The sequence below is a fragment of the Hemitrygon akajei genome, chromosome 29 (genome assembly GCF_048418815.1).
Source record: "Hemitrygon akajei chromosome 29, sHemAka1.3, whole genome shotgun sequence".
Classification (NCBI taxonomy): domain Eukaryota; kingdom Metazoa; phylum Chordata; class Chondrichthyes; order Myliobatiformes; family Dasyatidae; genus Hemitrygon; species Hemitrygon akajei.
In genome coordinates this window covers 3,485,576-3,507,042 of record NC_133152.1, presented here as the reverse complement: position 1 = coordinate 3,507,042, position 21,467 = coordinate 3,485,576, and the positions used below count along the sequence as shown (strand labels likewise).

The 21,467-nt window shown below is 42.5% G+C and overlaps 1 long non-coding RNA gene across 1 annotated transcript in view; it reads left to right on the top strand.

Annotated features, from left to right (window-relative positions):
- Positions 1–17,148: 17,148 nt before the first annotated feature.
- The window catches only part of LOC140718577 (uncharacterized), a 29,987-nt gene continuing 25,668 nt past the window's right edge, over positions 17,149–21,467 (top strand). The window contains exon 1 of the long non-coding RNA XR_012096737.1: positions 17,149–17,283. This is a non-coding gene — a long non-coding RNA (uncharacterized lncRNA). The remainder of the gene's footprint in view (positions 17,284–21,467) is intronic.

The following is a 21,467-nucleotide window of genomic DNA, read 5'->3' as shown; positions in this document are numbered from 1 at the left end:
TCACTGACCTGCTTGCGAAGTCCGTGCCACACGAACTTGCTGGAGACCAGTCGGACGGTTGTCCTGATAGATGGGTGCTCCAAACCGTGTATGGAGTTGAAAACCCGCCGCCTCCAGGCTGCCGGGACAATGGGGCGAGGTTGGCCGGTAGCCACGTCACACAGGAGGGTCCTATCACCTGGGCCTACGAGAAAGTCCTGCAGCTGCAAACCCGAGACTGCGGTCCTGTAGCTGGGCATCTCGTCGTCTGCCTGCTGCGCCTCCGCCAGTGCTGCATAGTCCACCCCCAGGGACAGGGCCAGGAAAGCAGGTCTGGAGAGTGCGTCCGCCACGACGTTGTCCTTTCCCGAGACGTGCTGGATGTTCGTCGTGTACTCTGAGATGTAGGACAGATGTCGCTGCTGGTGAGCCGACCAGGGATCGGACACCTTTGTGAAGGCAAAGGTCAACGGCTTGTGGTCTGTGAACGCGGCGAACGACCTGCCTTCTAAGAAGTACCTGAAATGCTGGATTGCCAGGTATAGAGCCAACAGTTCCCGGTCGAAAGCACTGTATTTGAGCTCGGGTGGTCGCAGGTGTTTGCTGAAAAACGCCAGGGGTTGCCAGCGACCCTCGATGAGTTGTTCCAGCACCCCACTGACTGCCGTGTTAGATGCGTCCACTGTGAGGGCGGTAGGGATGTCCATTCTGGGGTGCACTAGCATCGCGGCGTTTGCCAAGGCTTCTTTCATTTTAATGAAAGCGGTGGCGGATTCCTTGTCCCAGGTAATGTCCTTGCCCTTACCTGACATCAGAGCGAACGGGGGCACATGATTCGGGCAGCTGAAGGGAGGAAACGGTAGTAGAAATTTACCATACCCACGAATTCCTGAAGGCCTTTGATTGTGTTGGGTCGGGGGAAATGGCAGACTGCGTCTACCTTAGCGGGCAGAGGGGTTGCCCCGTCTTTAGCAATCCTGTGGCCCAGGAAGTTGATGGTGTCGAGCCCGAACTGGCATTTGGCCGGGTTGATGGTCAGGCTGTATTCACTCAGTCGGGCGTAGAGTTGACGGAGGTGGGACAGATGCTCCTGATGACTGCTGTTGGCTATGAGGATGTCGTCCAAATAGATGAAAGCGAAGTCCAGGTCGCGTCCCACCGCGTCCATTAACCGCTGAAACGTCTGTGCGGCATTCTTTAGGCCGAACGGCATGTGGAGGAACTCGAAAAGGCCGAAAGGGTTGATGAGTGCCGTTTTGGGGACGTCGTCCGGATGCATCGGGATTTGATGGTATCCCCAGACGAGGTCCACCTTGGAGAAGATCCGTGCGCCATGCAGGTTTGCTGCAAAATCCTGAATGTGTGGCACAGGGTAGCGGTCCAGTGTCGTAGCCTCGTTCAGCCTGCGGTAGTCGCCGCATGGTCTCCAGCCCCCTGTTGCTTTGGGCACCATGTGCAGGGGGGAGGCCCATGGGCTGTCGGACCGCTGTATGATCCCCAATTCCTCCATCCGCTTGAATTCCTCCTTCGCCAGGCGGAGCTTTTCCGGGGGGAGCCTTCGTGCGCGGGCGTGGAGGGGTGGTCCCTGGGTCGGAATGTGGTGCTGTACCCTGTGTCTGGGCATGGCCGCCGTGAACTGCGGTGTCAGAATCGATGGGAAGCCCGCCAGGAGTCTGGTGAATTTGTTGTCCGACAGCGTGATGGAGTCCAGGTGTGGGGCTGGCAACTTGGCTTCACCCAGGGAGAACGTCTGGAAAGTCTCGACATGCACCAGTCGTTTCCCTTGCAAGTCGACCAGCAGGCTGTGAGCTCGCAAGAAGTCCGCCCCCAGGAGTGGTTGGGCCACGATGGCCAGTGTGAAGTCCCACGTGAACCGGCTGGCGCCGAACTGCAGCTGCACTGTGTGGGTGCTGTAGGTCCGTATCGTGCTGCCATTTGCAGCCCTCAGGGTGGGTCCTGGCTTCCTGTTGCAGGTGTCATACCCCGTCGGGGGCAAGACGCTGATTTCTGCTCCGGTGTCGACGAAGAAGGGGCTTGTCCCAGACAGTCCCAGAACTGTTTGTCCCAGACGTACAAGAGGCTGTCCTGGTGGCCAGCTGCCATAGTCATTAGCGGCAGCTGGCCCTGGCCCTGGCAGGGCGGGCGACAACGGCGGGCTTTTGTGCCCCACCGCTGGTGGTAGAAACACCACTGTTCACTGTCCTCCTCACTCCTGCCTCTGTGTTGTGTGCGCTCCCCTGCCGGGCCTGGTCTGGTCCGCTGTTGGGCGCGTGGCCTGGTAATCTGACCGACGGACGCCACGCTCTCCGTCTTGGCTTTCCACAGCATGTCTGCCTGGGCCGCCACCTTCCGGGGGTCACTGAAATCTGCGTCGGCCAGCAGCAGATGTATGTCCTCGGGCAGTTGCTCTAGGAACGCTTGCTCGAAAATGAGGCAGGGCTTGTGTCCGTCAGCCAGGGACAGCATCTCGTTCATCAATGCTGACGGCAGCCTGTCTCCTAAACCATCCAGGTGAAGCAGGCGGGCACCCCGCTCACGCCGTGAGAGGCCAAAGGTCCCAATGAGCAGCGCCTTGAATGCTTCATATTTGCCTTCTTCCGGGGGCGACTGTATGAAATCCGCAACCTGGGCAGCCGTCTCCTGGTCAAGGGTGCTCACCACATGGTAGTAACGCGTGGAATCAGAGGATATCTGCCGAATATGGAACTGGGCTTCTGCTTGGCTAAACCACACGCGTGGTCGCAGCATCCAGAAAGTCGGCAGTTGTAGCGAAACTGCATGAACAGATGAAGAGTTGGTCATCTTTGGTCCAAATCCCGTTTGGACCATCGGGGTCACCAATGTAGCGATGTGCTACACACAGCGCTGAAATAACTACATGCAGTCGGTAAGTCGTTTCGAGACTAGTTTATTCAAACTTTGCGGTGCTGGTATTTAAATCTCTAGCGCCCGCCCTCTCCGGGCGGAAATGACGTCGGAGGTGCATTACCAAAGTCTCTCCCTGCAAGCTGGCTATTTGTGAGCCGGTTCGCCTGAGCAGGAAGTGGGTCACCACAATCCAATAAGGGTCTTAAAATTTAAAGAGATGTTTCAACTTGTTCGGTGGTGCAAAATCCAGAGGACTCAAATACTTGATAGTTACTAATGAATCCCATTGGAAATTGAGGTGATAAACCTTTAATCACTGAGTGCCCATGAAGTGCAATTAAAAGGATTTGCTGAGACAAACAGCCCTGACGAGTTTAAAAAGATTTTAGATAAATAAGCAAGTGGGAGAGGAATGGCACAATATAGTGGCACCTTAGGGTAAAGTTGAAGTGCTTAATCAGTATGGTAATACTGTAACAATTTGCACACTTGTGAAACCTACTGAAACATTGTCTAATTGCTGATTTTGCAGTTCATGTTGTGACACAGGTTATGAGTTTTGCTGTGCATCCTTAGGATGGTGCTGTTGTGTTTTGGGATTAGAATGCAAAAGGACTTGCAAGTGCTTATGGCGATCCACCACAGCATTCCCTGGTGAGTGATGATGCCTCCATTTAGCACAAAGCTGCTCACTGCTATTAGATAGACATCTTTCATATACCCACACCTATAATTCTGCCTGTGTCCTTGTGGTTGCCTCTCAACTATAGAGGATCAGAAATGCGACTGCTAAAAGCAAGACAATGCTGTCCACAATCGGGCATTCCAGGCCCAAAGCTAGTCTGGGTGATTCTCAAAGATCTGCAATGCCTGTTCTCCCAAGCACTGTCCCTCCAGAGCAGATGAATGGAAATGCTGCTTTAACTTACCAATGATTTGCTCTGTTAGTTTTCAGGACATAGCATGACCTTTCAGCTAATCTTTGGTTTTCATTGTTACTTAAATATTGCAATTTCAGTGGAGTTGGCAAAAGGCCAACATCATAACTGGTAACAGGTTACTGAATATTGAAGGCATCTGAGGTATGCCTTCTCTGATGACACACCAACTGACTGATGGAAGAAAAAATATCTGTGGTTTCATTTTGGGGAGTAGTTGATACTTAAAAATCCCTGTGTTGTGAGGAAATTTACAGCTACAAAGGACCTGGTCTCTGGAATGAGAGAATAAAATGTAGGGAGCACTCTTTGGTTTAAACAGTGATTTTCCAATGACGTTCACAACACATCATTGAGTGAGGTAAAAAAGAGGAACTTGAACACCATTTGTGGCCTAGATCGCAAGTTACAGTAGTGATCATCTGAATTCAGACTGTGAATACAAGATCCAAACAAGTGAATATATTAAATCATATTATTCAATCAGTGATACCAGCACCTTAACTGTTAGGTAAACACAATTGTAAAGCCCTATTTTCTAGACCATAAGACACAGGAGCAGAATTAGGTTATTTGGCCCATCAAGTCTGCTCCACCATTCAATTATGGCTGAACCCCTTTTCCCCTCCTCAGTCTCACTGCCCTGCCTTCTCCCCATCACCTTTGATGCCATGTCTTATCAAGAACCTATCAAGCTCTGCCATAAATACACCCAACGACCTTGACTCCACAGCTGCCTGTTGTAACAAATTCCACAAATTCACCACCCTCTGGCTAAAGAAATTTTCCCATATCTCGTTTAAAATAGACACCCCTCTATCCTGAGACCGTACCCTCTTGTCTTAGACTCCGCTACCATCCTTTCCATATCCATATCTAGCCCTTTCATCATTCAAAAGGTTTCAATGAGATTCTCCCTCATCCATCTAAATTACAGTGAAAACAGACCCAGAGCTATCAAACATTTCTCTAATGATAAACTTTTCATTTCCAGAATCATCCTTGTGAACCTCCTCTGAAACCACCTTTCCAAACTGTTTACAATACTCAAGGTGAGGCTCCTCCCATGCCTTTCAAAGCCTCAGCATCACATCCCTGTTCTCATATTCTAGACCTCTTGAAATGAATACTAACATTGCTTTGCCTTCCTCACCACCGACTCTACCTGCAAGTTAACCTTTAGGTTGTTCTGCCCAAGGACTCCCAATTCCCTTTGCATCTCCAATCTTTTGGATTTTCTCCCTGTTTTGAAAATAGTCTGCACATTTATTTCTTCTACCAAGTGCATGACCATGCATTTCCCAACGTTGTATTTCATTTGCCACTTTTTTGCCCATTCTCCTAATCTTCCTGTCCTTCTACAGCCTACCTGTTTCCTCAACACTACCTGCCCCTCATCCAATCTTCGTATCATCTGAAAACTTGGCAACAAAGCCATTTATTCCATCATCAAAATCACTGATATACAGCATAAAAAGAAGCAGTCCCAACACCAACTCCTGTGGAACACCACTAGTCACTGGCAGCCAACCAGAAAAGGATTCTTTTATTTTCACTCACTGCCTTCTACCAATCAGCCAATACAGTAACCATGCCAGTAACTTTCCTGTAATGCCATGGTAAGCAGCCTCATGTGTGATATCTTGTCAAAGGCCTTCTAAAAGTCCAAATATACAATTTCCACTGCATCCCATTTATCTATCCTACATGTAATCTCCTCTAAGAATTCCAACAGGTCTGGCAGACAAGATTTTCCCTTCAGGAAACCATGCTGACTCTGTCCTATCTTGTCCTGTGTCACCAAGTATTCCATAGCCTCATCCTTAACAATTGACTCCAACATCTTCCCAACCATTGAGGTCAGGCTAACTGGTCTATAATTTCCTTTCTGCAGCTTTCCTCTTTTCTTAAAAAAATGGAGTGACAATTGTAATTTTTCAGTCCTCTGGCACAATGCCAGAGTCCAATGATTTTTGAAAGATCATTGCTAATACTTCCACAATCTCTACTGCTACATCTTTCAGAATCCTAGTGTGCAGATCATCTGTCCAGGTGACCTATGTACCCTTAGGTATTTCAGTTTTTTGAGCACCTTCTCCTTTGTAATAGTAACTGCACTCACTTCTCTTCCCTCACACCCATCAACATCTGGCATGCTGTTAGTGTCTTGCACAGTTAAATACTCATTTAGTTAATCTGCCGTCTCCTTGGCCCCTATTATTATTTCTCCTTCCTCATTTTCTAGCGGTCCTATATCTACTTTCATCTCTCTTATATTTTACGTACTTGAAAAAGCTTTTGCTATCCACTTTATTATTGTTTGTTGGCATGCTTTCATATTTCATCTTTTCCCTCCTAATGATTCTTTTAGTTGCTCTGTGTAGAGTTTTAAAAGCTTCCCAACCCTCTGTCTTCCCACTAATTTTTGTTTTGTTGTATGCCTTCTCTTTTGCTTTTACATTAGCTTTGACTTCCCTTGTCAGCCACAGTTGTACTATTTTGCTATTTGAGCATTTCTTCATTTTTGGAAGACATCTATCCTGCACCTTCCTCATTTTTCCAAGAAACTCATGCCATCGCTGCTCTGCTGTCATCCCTGTCAGCTTTTTCTTGCAAGTTACTTTGGCCAACGCCTCTCTCATACCACTTTGATTTCCTTTACATCGCTGAAACACTGCTACATCAGTGTTTACTTTATCTCTATCAAATTTCAAGTTGAACTCAATCATATTGTGATTACTGGTTCCTAAGGGTTCTTTTACCTTAAGCTCCTTAATCACTTCTGGTTCATTGCATAACACCCAATCCAAGGTAGCTGATCTCCCAGTAGGCTCAAAGACAACCTGCTCTAAAAAGCCATCTCAGAAGCATTCAAAAACTCACTCTCTTGAGATCCATTACCAGCCTGCTTTTCCCAATCGACCAGCATGTTGAAATCTCCCATGACTATCATAACATTGCCTTGTTGACACACCTTTTCTATTTCCCATTGTAATCTGCGGTCCACATCCCAGCTACTGTTGGGAGGCCTGTATACAACTGCCATCCTATATAAATTTTTCCTGCCTTTGTCCATCTTATTTTGTTTATATCTTGTTTTACTGTGGCAGCAGTTCACTGGAACAACATAAAAAGGGACTGGAGGAACTTAATGGATCAGACAGCATTTAAAGAGGGAAATGATGAGTAGACATTTTGAGTTGAAACCCTTCATCTGGACGAATAAAGGGTATTGGTAAGATGGCAGCATGCTCGGACACAGCAGCCTCTATAGTTCCAAGCAAAGTGCAATTGTTGATCCAACAAATGGTGGAAATGATTGGCTTGGACATTTTTCTTGTGATCACATGGCCCTGTTGGATGTTGGTAATGTAGAATACTGTGAATCCAGTTCATTGGTGCATTGGAAAGACCGATGGCGGGAGAGCTACATTGCCTCAGTTGTTGTGCAAACAAGGCCTTCATGCCTTGGAGTCACCTGTTGTGGTCACAGGCGAAGAAAATGCTGGAGCTGGCTGTGTGCTGCTGGATTCTACACTGAGTTGGGAGTTGGCTGCTCCTGTTGGTGCTGCCATCCAGTGTTTATTCCCTGAATGACAAGTTAGATTGTATTCATCTGTGGCTGAATTTAAGCAAAATGAGGAACTGCTACGGATTGTTCTTGCAGAAACGTGGCTACAGGACGACATAAAGCATCAATTTACAGGCCATGATATTATTTTTTAGCTGTAGTTTTTTGCTGCTATCATAATTATATGTGCTATTTGTGCTGTGTGAGCCCGTTGGTATAGTGTATTGCACTTTGGTCCTTGAGGAACAGTATTTCGCTTGGCTGTATTCCTCTATACGGTTGAATGATAATTGAACTTGAAATATCGAATGTCCATTTACCTCCTTTGATGCTGCCTGAATTCTAACACCTTTTTTGTTGCTTTGAACTGCACAATTTTACAATATAAAGCAGTATTATGGATTAGATGGATTCTATAAGGGCAGGTATACTGCTGAAGTGGAAGCAGTTGGATCATGAATGCTATGAGAGTACAGCCAATTTTTCTCTAGCTGTTAGCATTTCCCTGGTATGGCATTTCAGATAACTTAGTTGTCTATGGGAGACTGCTGGTGTGCTCAGCCATTGAAAGTTCTGATCATGGCTGCACAGTCAGAGCCAGCAGGGAAGCACGGTGAAGAGTGACGCCTTTCTGGATATTTTCTGCTTTTGCTGCAGTATAAGTGGAGACAGTGAGAGTTGCCTTCAGCACAATCAAGTAGGCAGCTAATCTGTTTAAATTTGAGGGTTGTCTGAACACAGGTAGAATGTTCCTTTCCTTCTTTGCAACAGTGAAATGAGATCTTTAAAGTCCACTTAAGAGAGCAGTCCAGCCCTTGGTTTAATGTCTAATCCATAGCACTACATTTCCAATAATGCGGCAGTCAACAGATCTAAAATATTAATGCAGATTTTATATTCTACCTCAGGAGTTGGACCTCAACTCACAATCCTCTAATTCAAAGATTAACACACATGAAAGGGAGACTGCCATTTACTGCAGTTAAAATATCAGTTTAAAGCAAAGAAAACTGCAGTTGCTGGTAATCTGAACTGGAAGCAGAAAATGCTGAATTTGCTCGTTAAGAAACAGACTTAATGTTTCGGCTGAAATATTGTAGAGCTAAAAGCTTTGTTTTCCTCTCCTCGAGTGCTACCTGACCTAAATTAAAATGAGGGTGTTCATTGTATATATTTTATAAATGTTAGCTGTAACTCAACCCCTTTGACTATTAAATGAATAATGCCTTTAACCTGGGAATGTAATATATACCAGCACAGGCATACCATCATCTTTATCATTCAGCTCTGTTGCTAGCCATGATTTTAGTTACAGCCAATCCGATAGACATTTTACTTGGTGTTCTTCTATGGTTTGTTCCTGAGGCATTCACTGTCCATCACCCATTCTTTGAAGAATCAACTATTCTCAAGAGTGGACTGTAAACATTGGCTTTCTGCATCCCCCGAATGGCTGGAAAATTAAGTAGAAGCCTTTATTATCTTCACTTTACTGTGGAATTTTATTGAATTCCACTAGCTTTTGTCCATTGGGGAGATCTATCTTTGAGAAAAATTTTGTCCAAATGCAAGCTTTTATTTTTTATTACTTTCTTAGTGACTCCCCAAGTACTGAGAATTAGATGAGATTTGACTATAATATTTAAAGTAGTCTGCAGTTATTAAGAAACACAATTCATTACTTCAGATGAGGTGAGGTGTGTAGAATAGGGCAATTAATTTCATCTTGATATCAGGAACCCTCAACTCCTGAAGTAATATAAATGTAGCAGCTGTTCCTCAGTACAATATTCCAATAATACCTGTCATTGTTTAAATCCTACATTATCACTGCACAACATTTAAAGTATATCTGCACAATGTGTTAGAAGCGCATACATTTGTTGCATTAGATATGAAAGTAATAAATAAGGATGTTCTTATATTTTTGGGTTTTCAAACGCTCTAACAATTAAGACATTTAAATTTATTTTTTCAGCACTTGCTGAGAATGTTGAAATCTTGGGCAAATCCCCACAAGCTTCCAGTACTGTCAACTTACAAAAGGTTCATCCCTAACATGAGTTAAAATATTACAGAATGATAATATTTGTCGAAGACCATTAAAGATTCCTTCAGCAAAGATTTTTGAATGTAATATAGTTCTGTAATTAGCAAAGCTTAAATTGTCACCTGGATAGCTGGCACTTGGTTGTTGCGCTTCACCAGATCTCAGTGAAAAGGTAGATTGAAATGTTCAGGCTAAGAAAGTACATTCTCCAGGAAAAGGTGACAAACTTATATCAGTTCAGCAAACTATGAAGGGATATAGACACCATCAGCACAAAGTCTCATGCAGTCTAATACATTATATTGGACTCTCCATAATGGAATGGTTAGTTCTGTATTTTACAGCACAGTGCACTGTCAAGCAGTTAACATTGAGAGAAAGATGTGTCATTGTTTGAGCTGCACTGTGGTTGTCTCTTTGCTCAATTAAACTCATCTTGTTTCCATGGTTTCCCTCAAAGCACACATAACTGAATGAAATGGACAAAGAAAGACAGTCGGCTCTTTTTGCACCAAGTATCCTTGTCTTTTGGGATCTCCCACCACGTCTTCCCTCCAACAAAAATCTCGATCTGCTTTGAATAATGATAGGACCAACTTTTTCAAAAACTTCTCAAAGAACTGATGAGTTTATTGATTGGTTGGGGAAACAGATCAATCACATAAGAAGGTGGAGCTTAAACAACCTCCAAGTGAAACATTCCCAATATCTTTCAGTGTTCAGGAAAATCAAAAACCATTAGTGCAGGAATATGGAAAAGGACCTGAGAAGATTTCTGCAGCCCAGTCTCTTTCTTATGCTGTACTTGTCACATGCGAAGTCCATCCAAACAGGTAATTAACTGACAGACAGACAGACATACTTTATTGATCCCAAGGGAAATTGACCAGTCCTTTTGAACTGATTTGGTTCGTTAAATTGCACAGAAATTTCCTATTAAATTAATATAATAAAAATCTGTTTTCTTGACTTTCAGAGTTTACTCTGGCCAATTTGTGTTCTGGACATGGCTGCGCCCATTCTTAATTCCCATTTTAGTCGACTTACTTTATTTTCTATTTGCTTTTTTGACCATTCATTCATTTTGTTCTTGAACAGAAATGTACCATTCTCTTTACTTCATAAAGGACTGCTGTTCAGTTTTTTAACAATCTCTCCTCGTTGATTGACAAGCATGTTGTGCAATTGTTCTGATGTAAAAAAATGTTATTAGAATTAGAAACTACTTCACATTTCCACCAGGCTTCAGTAGAGGCTTCAAATATTTCTCTTCCTTCTCCCTCATAACTGGATATTGGTGGAAAATGAATACTTTCCTGTTCTTTCATTTGTGCGGATCTTCAGGCAATGTTCTTCAGGCATGAGAACATTGACTTCTTCATGGGCCCTATCCCAGCGCTGACGATTCACTACTGTCCTTGGTTTAGATTAGCTATAGATTAGAAAAGAAACAAAAACATGCATTTTCACAGTACTGCATCACTGTCAATCCCAAGGAATTCTACGGCCTATTAAATAACTTTTGAAACGTAACCATTTTGCATATTTCACAAACTATACTGTGATAAATTAATTTATTTTGTTGATGTTTATCAATAATAAAAAGGTCATTGGGACTCTAGGAATAACTACTTGGATTGTCCTCAAAATAGTGCCATAAGGTCTTAATTTTTCCCATGGAGAGCTTATAGAGCCTTGATTTAATGTTTTAACTAAAGTAGAACAGTACAGTACTTCCTCATTACTGCAATTAGATAGATAGATAGATAGATAGATAGATAGATAGATAGATAGATAGATAGATAGATAGATAGATAGATAGATACTTTATTCATCCCCATGGGGAAATTCAACTTTTTTTCCAATGTCCCATACACTTGTTGTAGCAAAACTAATTACATACAATACTTAACTCAGTAAAAAATATGATATGCATCTAAATCACTATCTCAAAAAGCATTAATAATAGCTTTTAAAAAGTTCTTAAGTCCTGGCGGTTGAATTGTAAAGCCTAATGGCATTGGGGAGTATTGACCTCTTCATCCTGTCTGAGGAGCATTGCATCGATAGTAACCTGTCGCTGAAACTGCTTCTCTGTCTCTGGATGGTGCTATGTAGAGGATGTTCAGAGTTATCCATAATTGACCGTAGCCTACTCAGCGCCCTTCGCTCAGCTACCGATGTTAAACTCTCCAGTACATTGCCCACGACAGAGCCCGCCTTCCTTACCAGCTTATTAAGACGTGAGGCGTCCCTCTTCTTAATGCTTCCTCCCCAACATGCCACCACAAAGAAGAGGGCGCTCTCCACAACTGACCTATAGAACATCTTCAGCATCTCACTACAGACATTGAATGACGCCAACCTTCTAAGGAAGTACAGTCGACTCTGTGCCTTCCTGCACAAGGCATCTGTGTTGGCAGTCCAGTCTAGCTTCTCATCTAACTGTACTCCCAGATACTTGTAGGTCTTAACCTGCTCCACACATTCTCCATTAATGATCACTGGCTCCATATGAGGCCTAGATCTCCTAAAGTCCACCACCATCTCCTTGGTCTTGGTGATATTGAGACGCAGGTAGTTTGAGTTGCACCATATCACAAAGTCCTGTATCAGTTTCCTATACTCCTCCTCCTGGCCATTCCTGACACACCCCACTATGGCCGTGTCATCAGCGAACTTCTGCACATGGCAGGACTCCGAGTTATATTGGAATCTATATCCTAATCTAGATTTTTGAGTTCAAGTTTCTGGAATGAAACTTGTACCCATAACCTTCTAAATGAGACATTAGGGCTCTGATATTGTAGGAAAGGCAGATGAGCACAGGGCATGGATCAACACATGGAATTATGACATTGTAGCCATTAGTGAGTCTTGGTTACAGGAAGGGCAGGACTAGCAGCTCAATATTCCAGGCTTCCATTGTTTTAGACATGACGGGGGTGGGGGGATTAAAGGGGGAGTGGTGGCATTACTAGCCAGGGTAAGTGTCCTGGCAGTGCTCAGTGAGGACGCACTGCAGAACTCATCTAGTGAGGCTTTATGGATGGAACAGAGGAATAAGAAAGGTATGACCATGTTAATGGGGCTATACTATAGACCATGCAACAGTCCACGGGATTTAGTGGAATAAATTTATAGAGAGATCTCAGACTGTTACAAGAAATATAAGGTTGATTTTAACTTTTCACATATTGACTGGGACTCTCATACTGTAAAAGGGCTAGAGTCATAGAAAAGTATAGCACGGAAACAGGTCCTTTGGCCCATCTAGTCCTTGCTGAGCCATTTAAACTGCCTACAACCATTGACCTGAACCAGTACCTTAGCCCTATGTACCTCCACCATCCATGTACCTATCCAAACTTCTCTTAAACATTGAAATCGGGCTTGCATGCACCATTTATGCTGGCAGCTCGTTCCACACTCTCACACCTTCTGAGTGAAGAAGTTTCCTCTTATGTTCCACTTGAACCTTTCACCTTTCCCCCTTAACCCATGACCTCTGTTTGCAGTCCACCCAACCTCAGTGGAAAATGCCTGCTTGCATTTACCCTGTCTGTACTAGATGGTATAGAGTTTGTCAAATGTGTTTGGGAATTCTTTAACAGTACATAGACATCCCAATGGGAGAGTGTGCAACACTTGATCTAATATTAGGGAATGAGATAGGGCAGGTGACAGAAGTTTGTGTGGGGAATGCTTTGCATCCTTTAATTATAATGCCATTAGCTTCAAGATTAATTATGGAGAAGGATAGGTCTGGTCCTCAGGTTGAGATGCTAAATTGGAGAAAGGGCAATTTCAATGGTATCAGAATCTGGCAAGTGTGGTTTTCTGGCAAAGGTGTACTTGCTAAATGGGAGGCCTTAAAAAGTGAAATTTTGAACGTACAAATCTTAGATGTGTCTTTCAGAATAAAAAGTAAAGATAACAGGTTTAGGGAACCTTGGTTTTCAAGAGATATTGAGGCCCTGGTTAAGAATTAAAAAAAGGTACTGTACATTGTGGGTATAGGAAGGTAGGAACTGATGAGGTGCTTATGGATTATAAGAAATGCAAGAGAACACTTAAGAAAGAAATCAGGAGGCTAAAAGAAGGCATGAGGTTGCCTTAGCAGACAAAGTGAAGGAGAATCCTAAGAGATCTTGTAGATAGGCTAAGATCAAAAGGATTGCACAAGACAAAATTGGTCACCTGGAATACAAGAATGGTAATCTATGCATGGACCCAAAGAGATGGGGAAGATATTAAATGCATTTTTTGCATCTGTGCTTACTCTGGAGATGGGCATAGAGTGTATAAATGTGAGGCAAAGCAGCAGTGAAGTCATGGACCCTATACAGATTACAGAAGAGGAAGTGTTTGCTGTGTTGAGACTTGTTAGGGTGGATGAATCTCCAGGGCCTGACAAGGTGTTCCTTTGGACCCAGTGGGAGGCAAGTGCAGAAGCTGCAGGGGCTCTAGCAGTGACATTTAATTCATCTTTAGCAACAGGTGAGGTACCAGAGGACTGGAGCACAGCTAATGTTGTTCCTCTGTTTAAGGTAGACCCTAAAGAAAAACCAGGAAATTATACGCCAATGAGCCTGACATTAATATTGGGATAGTTATTGGAAGGTATTCTAAGGGACCGGATATATGAGTATTTGGACTGATTAGGGATAATCAGCATGGTAATTTGCGACTAGCTAATCTTACAGAGTTTTTCAAGGAAGTTTCCAGAAAATTTGATGAAGGCAAGGCAGTGGATGTTGCAAGGACTTTTTGCAAGGCATTGACATGGTCCCACATGGGATGTTGGTTAAGAGGGTTCAGTCGCTTTGCATTCAAGAGGAGGTAGTAAATTATATTAGAAATTGCTTTGTGGGAGAAGCCAGAGAGTGATAGGAGATGGTTGCCTCCCTAATTGAAGGCCTCTGACTAGTGGAGTGCCGCAGGGATCGGTGCCTGGTCTATTATTATTTGTCATCTATATCAATGATCTGAATGATAATGTGGTTAACTGGATCAGCAAATTTGCGGATAATACCAAGATTGGGGTATAGTGCACAGCGAGGAAAACTGTCGGAGTTTGCATTGGGATCTGGACCAGCTGGAAAAATGGGCTGAAAAATGGCAGATGGAATTTAATGCAGACAAGTGTGCGGTCTAGGAATACAGGCCCGTAATTCATTGAAAGTAGCGGCACAGGTAGATAGGATCTTAAAGAAAGCTTTTGGCACATTAGCCTTCATAAATCAAAATGTTATGTACAGAACTTTGGATGTTATGTTGCAGTTGTATAAAATGTTGGTGAGGCCTAATTTGGAGTATTGTGTGTTTTGGTCACCTACCTACAGGAAAGATGTAAACAAGATTGAATGGGTACAGAGAAAATTTACAAAGATGTTGCTGGGACTGGAGGACATGAGTTATAAGGAAAGATCGAATAGGTTAAGACTATATTCCTTGGATTGTCGAAGACTGAATGGAGATTTGATAGAGGTATACAAAATTATGAGGGATATAGGTAGAGTAAATGCAAGTAGGCTTTTTCCACTGAAGTTGGGTGGAACTACAACTAGAGGTCACGGGTTAAGGGGGAAAGGTGAAAAGTTTAGGAGGAACATGAGGAGAAACATCTTCACTCAGAGGATGGTGAAAGTATGGAACAAATTGGCAACGGAAACTGTGCATGCAAAATCTCAACTTTTAAGAGAAGTTTGGATAGGTACATGGATTGCATGAGTATAGAGGGATATGCTTGGGGTGCAGGTCGATGGGACAAGGCAGCATAAGTGATCTGGCATGGACTGGATGGGCCGAAGGTTCTGTTTCTCTGCTGTACTCTATGACTTTATATCTGAATCATCTGTATCACTGGAAAAGACTGAAGCCATTGTCTTTTGTTTCCATAGCCAACTGTGTTCTATAGCCATAAACACCATCCCTGTTTTGGAAATTGTTTGAGAATCTGTGACGTTGGCATGATATTTCACCTGAGCACAGATCTCAGACCACATCACCACACCATCAGTAAGACCATCTGTGCAACGTGGCCTGACTCCACCCCTTCTTCTTTTCATTTACTGAACTTTTTCAGTGCGCTCTTATAGATGATCATTCCAAGGCAACTTGGCCAGTCTTCTAGTCCTCCACCCTCCATAAAGTAAAGCTTATCCAGAACTTCATTGCTTATATCCTAACTCTCAACAGGTTCTGGCGATCAACTGAGATCCAGCAACAATAGCTGACCAGCTCTGTAAATAATTTGGTAAATTCATAACTCCTGTTTTGCCATGTGCAAGCATGTGTTCCAAAATAATGGATCTGTTTTGTTAGTTTACCTCTAACTGTAGAATGGCTGTTGTAAAATGGAGAAAGCATTTATTTAGTTCTGTTTGCCAGCTTTAAAGTTTTTTTTTAAAAACCCTACACTTACTGTAATGAAATTTTCTTATTTCCCAAGGATGTGGCATAACTTGGGAAACAAGGGCATGCATGATGAAAGAGATTGTCCTGAATATAATGTTTTTCAATGCATTGATCTAAGTGAATAGACTCAGAAACTATTAACAATGGATCTAAGGGGTGACAAATTAAATCAGTTTTAAACATTTTTCTGAATGTCCCAATTGAACTTCCCTCAGCCCCTGGAAACCTCACTAATAAATACTGAGGACACAATAAATCTCAAAGCCCTCCTTGTCATTCATGGGCTGTGTGGTCTGAGGAAAAGGATAATGCTTGATTTAAGCTCTGGCAGGTTTTTCATTAGGATTCCCACACAGCCCTAATAAAGGGACCAATTTATGTCTTTACAATTGTATTCCCCATAGAATACCAGGACAACAGGTTGCTTCTATTGTCAAAGCAAACCATTTCTACTTCTAGCAATTGCAATAAACATTCCTGTAAATTGAGGGATTTTATGGCAATTCCACTGGATATTTACATCCACTTCTTACAAACAGGTCACTTCCTTTATTTTCATTTTTACATCTGCTCTCACATTAATGTTAATCCATCATGTCTGATCATCTTATGATGGTCAGTCAGTAATGTAACATTTGCAAAGGCAAAATGTCACTGTAGGGATATAAATACTCAGTTTCATGTCTTAGAATGGACTGCATTTCTATTTTATGATAACTTAAAAATAGACCAGAGAAAATGCTTGTATTTCAATAAAAATGCAGCATTTTATTTAAGAAGAAATAACACCCTGCCAAAATCAATAGAAGACAGCCACATAAATAATATCTTTTTCACTTTTTGTTTATGATGATAGGTGAATGAAACAGATTGAATGTACATGAATAATGTTAATTACTTTATACCAACAATTCATTTGTATTTTCTGTTGCTCCAAGTTAATCTGGTGGATTTCTGTGGACAGACCATCAGGGCTGATGGAATCATTGTCAACTCACACCAAGAATCTCAGAAGTACTATTTTGTCACAGTCGGGACTGATTGTAGATTTACGATGCAAGCCATTTCACCAAAGGACAAAGTTCATTTCCAGTTTAGATACTTCTTGGTATATAGCCTGCTGAGAGAGTCTTCTATCCTTCAGCCCCTGACCTTGCCTCCTCTACTGCAGCGCAATGTGACAGGACCTCTGTCCCTTCTAAACACCAGTAGGTCTGGGAGAGGAGCTGCCTTGCCACTCAGAGGAGAGGAGATCACTGACACATGCAATGCTGGATCATTTGTACAATTCTATGATGGTAAGGACAGAACTTCTTCACCAATTGGCTCTCTTTTATGTGGAAAGAACATCCCTGAGCCAATTTTATCAACTGGCAACTACCTAACTCTGAGACTGGTCACCAGAGGTCAACAGCCCAGGGTGGACTTTGTTGGACATTTCACATCTTACAGGCCTGGTGAGAACTTTTCAGTTAACTTTTTTGTTAATATTATCACCAGTATTTTTTTTTTCTTTTTGGGTACTGTCAGTATTCAATGAGATTTACAGGGACTTGTTATTTACTGCTTGTCACTGCTGCCTGCCGCACCTCCAACAGTGTCAGCTGCGGAGTCATCAGCCGGGGACCACCGCTCACTGACGTTTCAAAATTCAAGAAGTTATCTTGGTGTTTGTTTGTGATATATAGCATTGCTGATAAGTCCAGATTTACTGCCCGATCCATTTGGATGTAATGATAGAAGGAGGAATGACTTGGTTCTTGAGGTTACTGATTGTGGTCAAATACATGTCTTCTCTGATGATGGCCAACATAATTGCATGAATACTCCTCCAGCCTGCACTGTAAAATCAGCACTTCATTCCCTTTAATACTGCCATGAACAGAGAGTTCTGCATAAGATAGGTTGTGAGGTCATGATCTTGCCTAGTTTTCCTGTGTTGGGAGGGTGACAGGTGAGAGATTTGTAAATTATAATGTACACAGACAAGGCGAATAGTCAGAGTATTTTCCCCTGCTTAGGAGAATCTGAAACTAGAGAGCATAGATTTAAGGCAAGAGCAGAAAGATTTAAAAGGAACCTGAGCTTTTTCATGCAGAAAGTGGTGAGTGGTGAGAACAAGCTGCCTGAGTAAGTGGTAGAGGCTAGTACAATTGGAACATTTAGATAGGTACATGGATAAGAAATGTTTAGCCCCTGAGGAAAAGTGAGATGCATCAAAAGTATAGTGCAGAAGGTGACAATATCAGAACAGATTTGCTGGAGGCAGAAGATTGGAGAATGGTTCAGATTTCTTCAGGTTGTGGTAGTCTGTGGCTTGTGGTGGATATTGGTTGGAAACCTATGTCCTGAAATGAGATGGAGCAATTGAGGAAGGGGGCTATTCAGCCTGCAGAATCTGTACCAGCTCTATGGCATAGCAGTCCAGCTAGTCTGCTACTCCACTCGCCCTCTCCCCACACTGCCTTCTCCCAATAGCCTGGTATTGCTCCATGTTGAATACAGTAATTCAATAATTCAAAGTACATTTATTATCAAAGTATGTATACATTATACAGCCTTGAGATTCATCTCCCTAGAGGCAGCCACAAAACAAGAAATCTGAAACAACCCATTAAAAAAAATCCAACAAGCATCCAGTGTGCAGAGAGAGAAAGAAATTATACAAACAAAAACAGCTTTCAGAACAAAAGTGAGTCCATAGACATGAAGCTTGGAGCAGACCAATTGGCCTCAGCCTCCGTGCAACGAAGAGCAGGGCAGTGAGCAGAACCAGCCCAACCCTCACCTCCAGTCCTGACACCCTGCTTTTTCAATCCATCTGGCCGGGCCTTTAAATCATCCAAACGTTGAATAAGGCTGAAATATTAACTTTTGGAGTGCCCTCCAGACTCTAACTATATGTAAAACAAAATTTCAAAGAAAATTATTGTATTCTCTGTAACATTCTCTAAAGTCTCCTTGGTACATTATTTAGTGTTTTGAGAACAATTACACAGAAACAGAGAACAATACAGCAAAAAAACAAGCTCTTCTACCCACTGAGTTTGTTTAAAATAATTAAACTAATTCCATCTCCATTCAAGTAGAAGGAAGGGTAGGATTTAATTATTCCCATAAGTGTTTACTGCATGGATGTGCATCAGATGGTTCAAACTGGATAATTCAAGTGTGTTCAAAGTTTTCTATGTTGCAATATTAACTCCATACAAAGTAATTTATTTATTCAAAATAAAGCAAACAAATAGTAGAAATACTCAGTTAACTACATCTGTAGGAAGAAAAACAGTTCAGATCAAAGACTCTTCATTGGAAGGTCTTTGACCTGAAATGTTAGTTCTGTTTCTCTTCCCACAGATTGGGTCTGACCTGCTAAATAATTCTGGAATTTTCTGTTTTTATCTGTTTTCTGTTTTGATTTTAACTTCTTTATTCACTTGCCTTTAAGACTTGCCTTATCAGTACTGACTTCGTGTCCCAGCATTTCTAATGCATGATATTAGCTGCTTGTTAAGTATGCTGTTAGATGATGAATGATTGTGCAAACCAATTTAACAGAATAATTGAAGTTTTTTTTGTTATACAAAATGAGAGATAAGAGCCAGAATGAGAACCAGGTTTATTATCACCGGCATGTGTCGTGAAATTTGTTAACTTAGCAGCAGCAGTTCAATGCAATACATAATATAGAAGAAAAAATAATAAATGAATAAGTAAATTATACTACATGTATATTGAATAGATTAAAATTGTGTAAAACATAAATAACATATATTAATAAAGGAGGTAGTGTTCACGGGTTCAATGTCAATTTAGTAATTGGATTGGATGGCAGAGAGGAAGAAGCTGTTCCTGAATCGCTGAGTGTGTGCCTTCAGGCTTCTGTACCTCCTGCCTGATGGTAACAGTGAGAAAAGGACGTGCCCTGAGTGCTGGGGATCCTTAATAATGGATACTGCCTTTCTGAGACATCGCTTCTTGAAGATGGAGCCAACTAAATTTACAATCTTCTGCAGCTTCTTTCGGTCCTGTGCAGTAGTTCCACCCCCGCCCCCCCACCCCCCCATACCAGACTGCAATGCAGCCTATCAGAATGCTCTTCATGGACCATCTATAGAAGTTTTGAGTGTTTTTGTTGACATACCAATCTCTTCAAACTCCTAATGAAGTTTAGCCACTGTCTTGCCTCCTTCATAGCTGCATCGATATGTTGGGACCAGGTTAGATCCTCAGTGATCTTGACACCCAGAAACTTGAAACTGCTCACTCTCTCCACTTCTGATCCCTCTATGAGGATTGGTATGTATTCCTTCGTCTTACCCTTCCTGAAGTCCACAATCAGCTCTTTCATCTTACTGACATTGAGTGCAAGGTTGTTGCTGTGACACCAATCCACTAGTTGCATATCTCACTCCTGTATACCCTCTCATCACCATCTGCGATTCTACCAACAGTGGTCGTATCATCAGCAAATTTGTAGTTGTTATTTGAGCTATGCCTAGCCACACAGTCATGGGTGATGTATCAAGTAGAGCTACAACTTCCAGGTTCAACTCACATTCAATACTGGCCTCTGTGTGGAGTTTGCACATTCTCATTATGTTCACATTGGTTTCCTGCTCACGTTCGGTCCCATGGACAGGCAAGATAGTAGGGTGACTGATCACCGTAATTTGTACTCTGTGTAAGTTAATGATAAAATTGATGGAAATTAGTTAGAGAATGGGATTACACTGTAAATCAGCCAAATGTCCTTTTTCTATGTTGTAATTATGTTCAGAAATATCCCTATTTAACCCCATTGTTGGAAATCTTCTGTTATTGGAATGATTCGATATTATTAAACTGGGTCTGAAGTTTGGTTCTCTGTGCATTTCACAACCAATTTATTATTTGGTCAAACTTTCATTTGAATACTTGAAATCAAAACTGTATTTGTAAAGAGATTACATAAGAACATAAGAGATAGGAGCAGGAGTAGGCCAATCAACCCCTCAAGCCTGCTCCGCCATTCAACAAGATCATGGCTGATCCAATCTTAACTCTAGTTTTCACCGAATCCCACAAGGCAACAGTGCCAACCAACAGGGCACCATGCCGCCCATTTTATTTTATTATTCATCCCGCCCAAACCCATGTGATCACCCGGGGAAAAAAAAACGAGTTGCCAGTTGAGGAGAAAAAATCTGGAAAATTCCTCTCCGACCCATCCAGGCTATCGAAAACTGGTCCAGGAGATCACATGGCTGATCTAAACCTAGCCTCATGTCCACTTACCTGCTCGCTCACCGTATCCCCTAATGCCATTTTTATCCAGGAAAATGTCTATCTCCGTTTTGAATTTATTGAGTGTAGTAGCTTCCACAGCTCTCTGGGGCAGTAAATTCCACAGCCCCACCACCCTCTGAGTGAAGAAATTTCTCCACATCTCAGTCCATATTTTAAGATTATGCCCCCTAGTCCTAGTTTCACCCATCATTGGGAACATTCTCCCTGCATCCACCCGATCAAGCCCCTTCACAATCTTATATGTTTCAATAAGATCGCCTCTCATTCTTCGGAACTCCAATGAGTAGAGTCCCAATCTACTCAACCTCTCATCATACATCAACCCACCCATCCCCGGAATTAACCTAGTGAA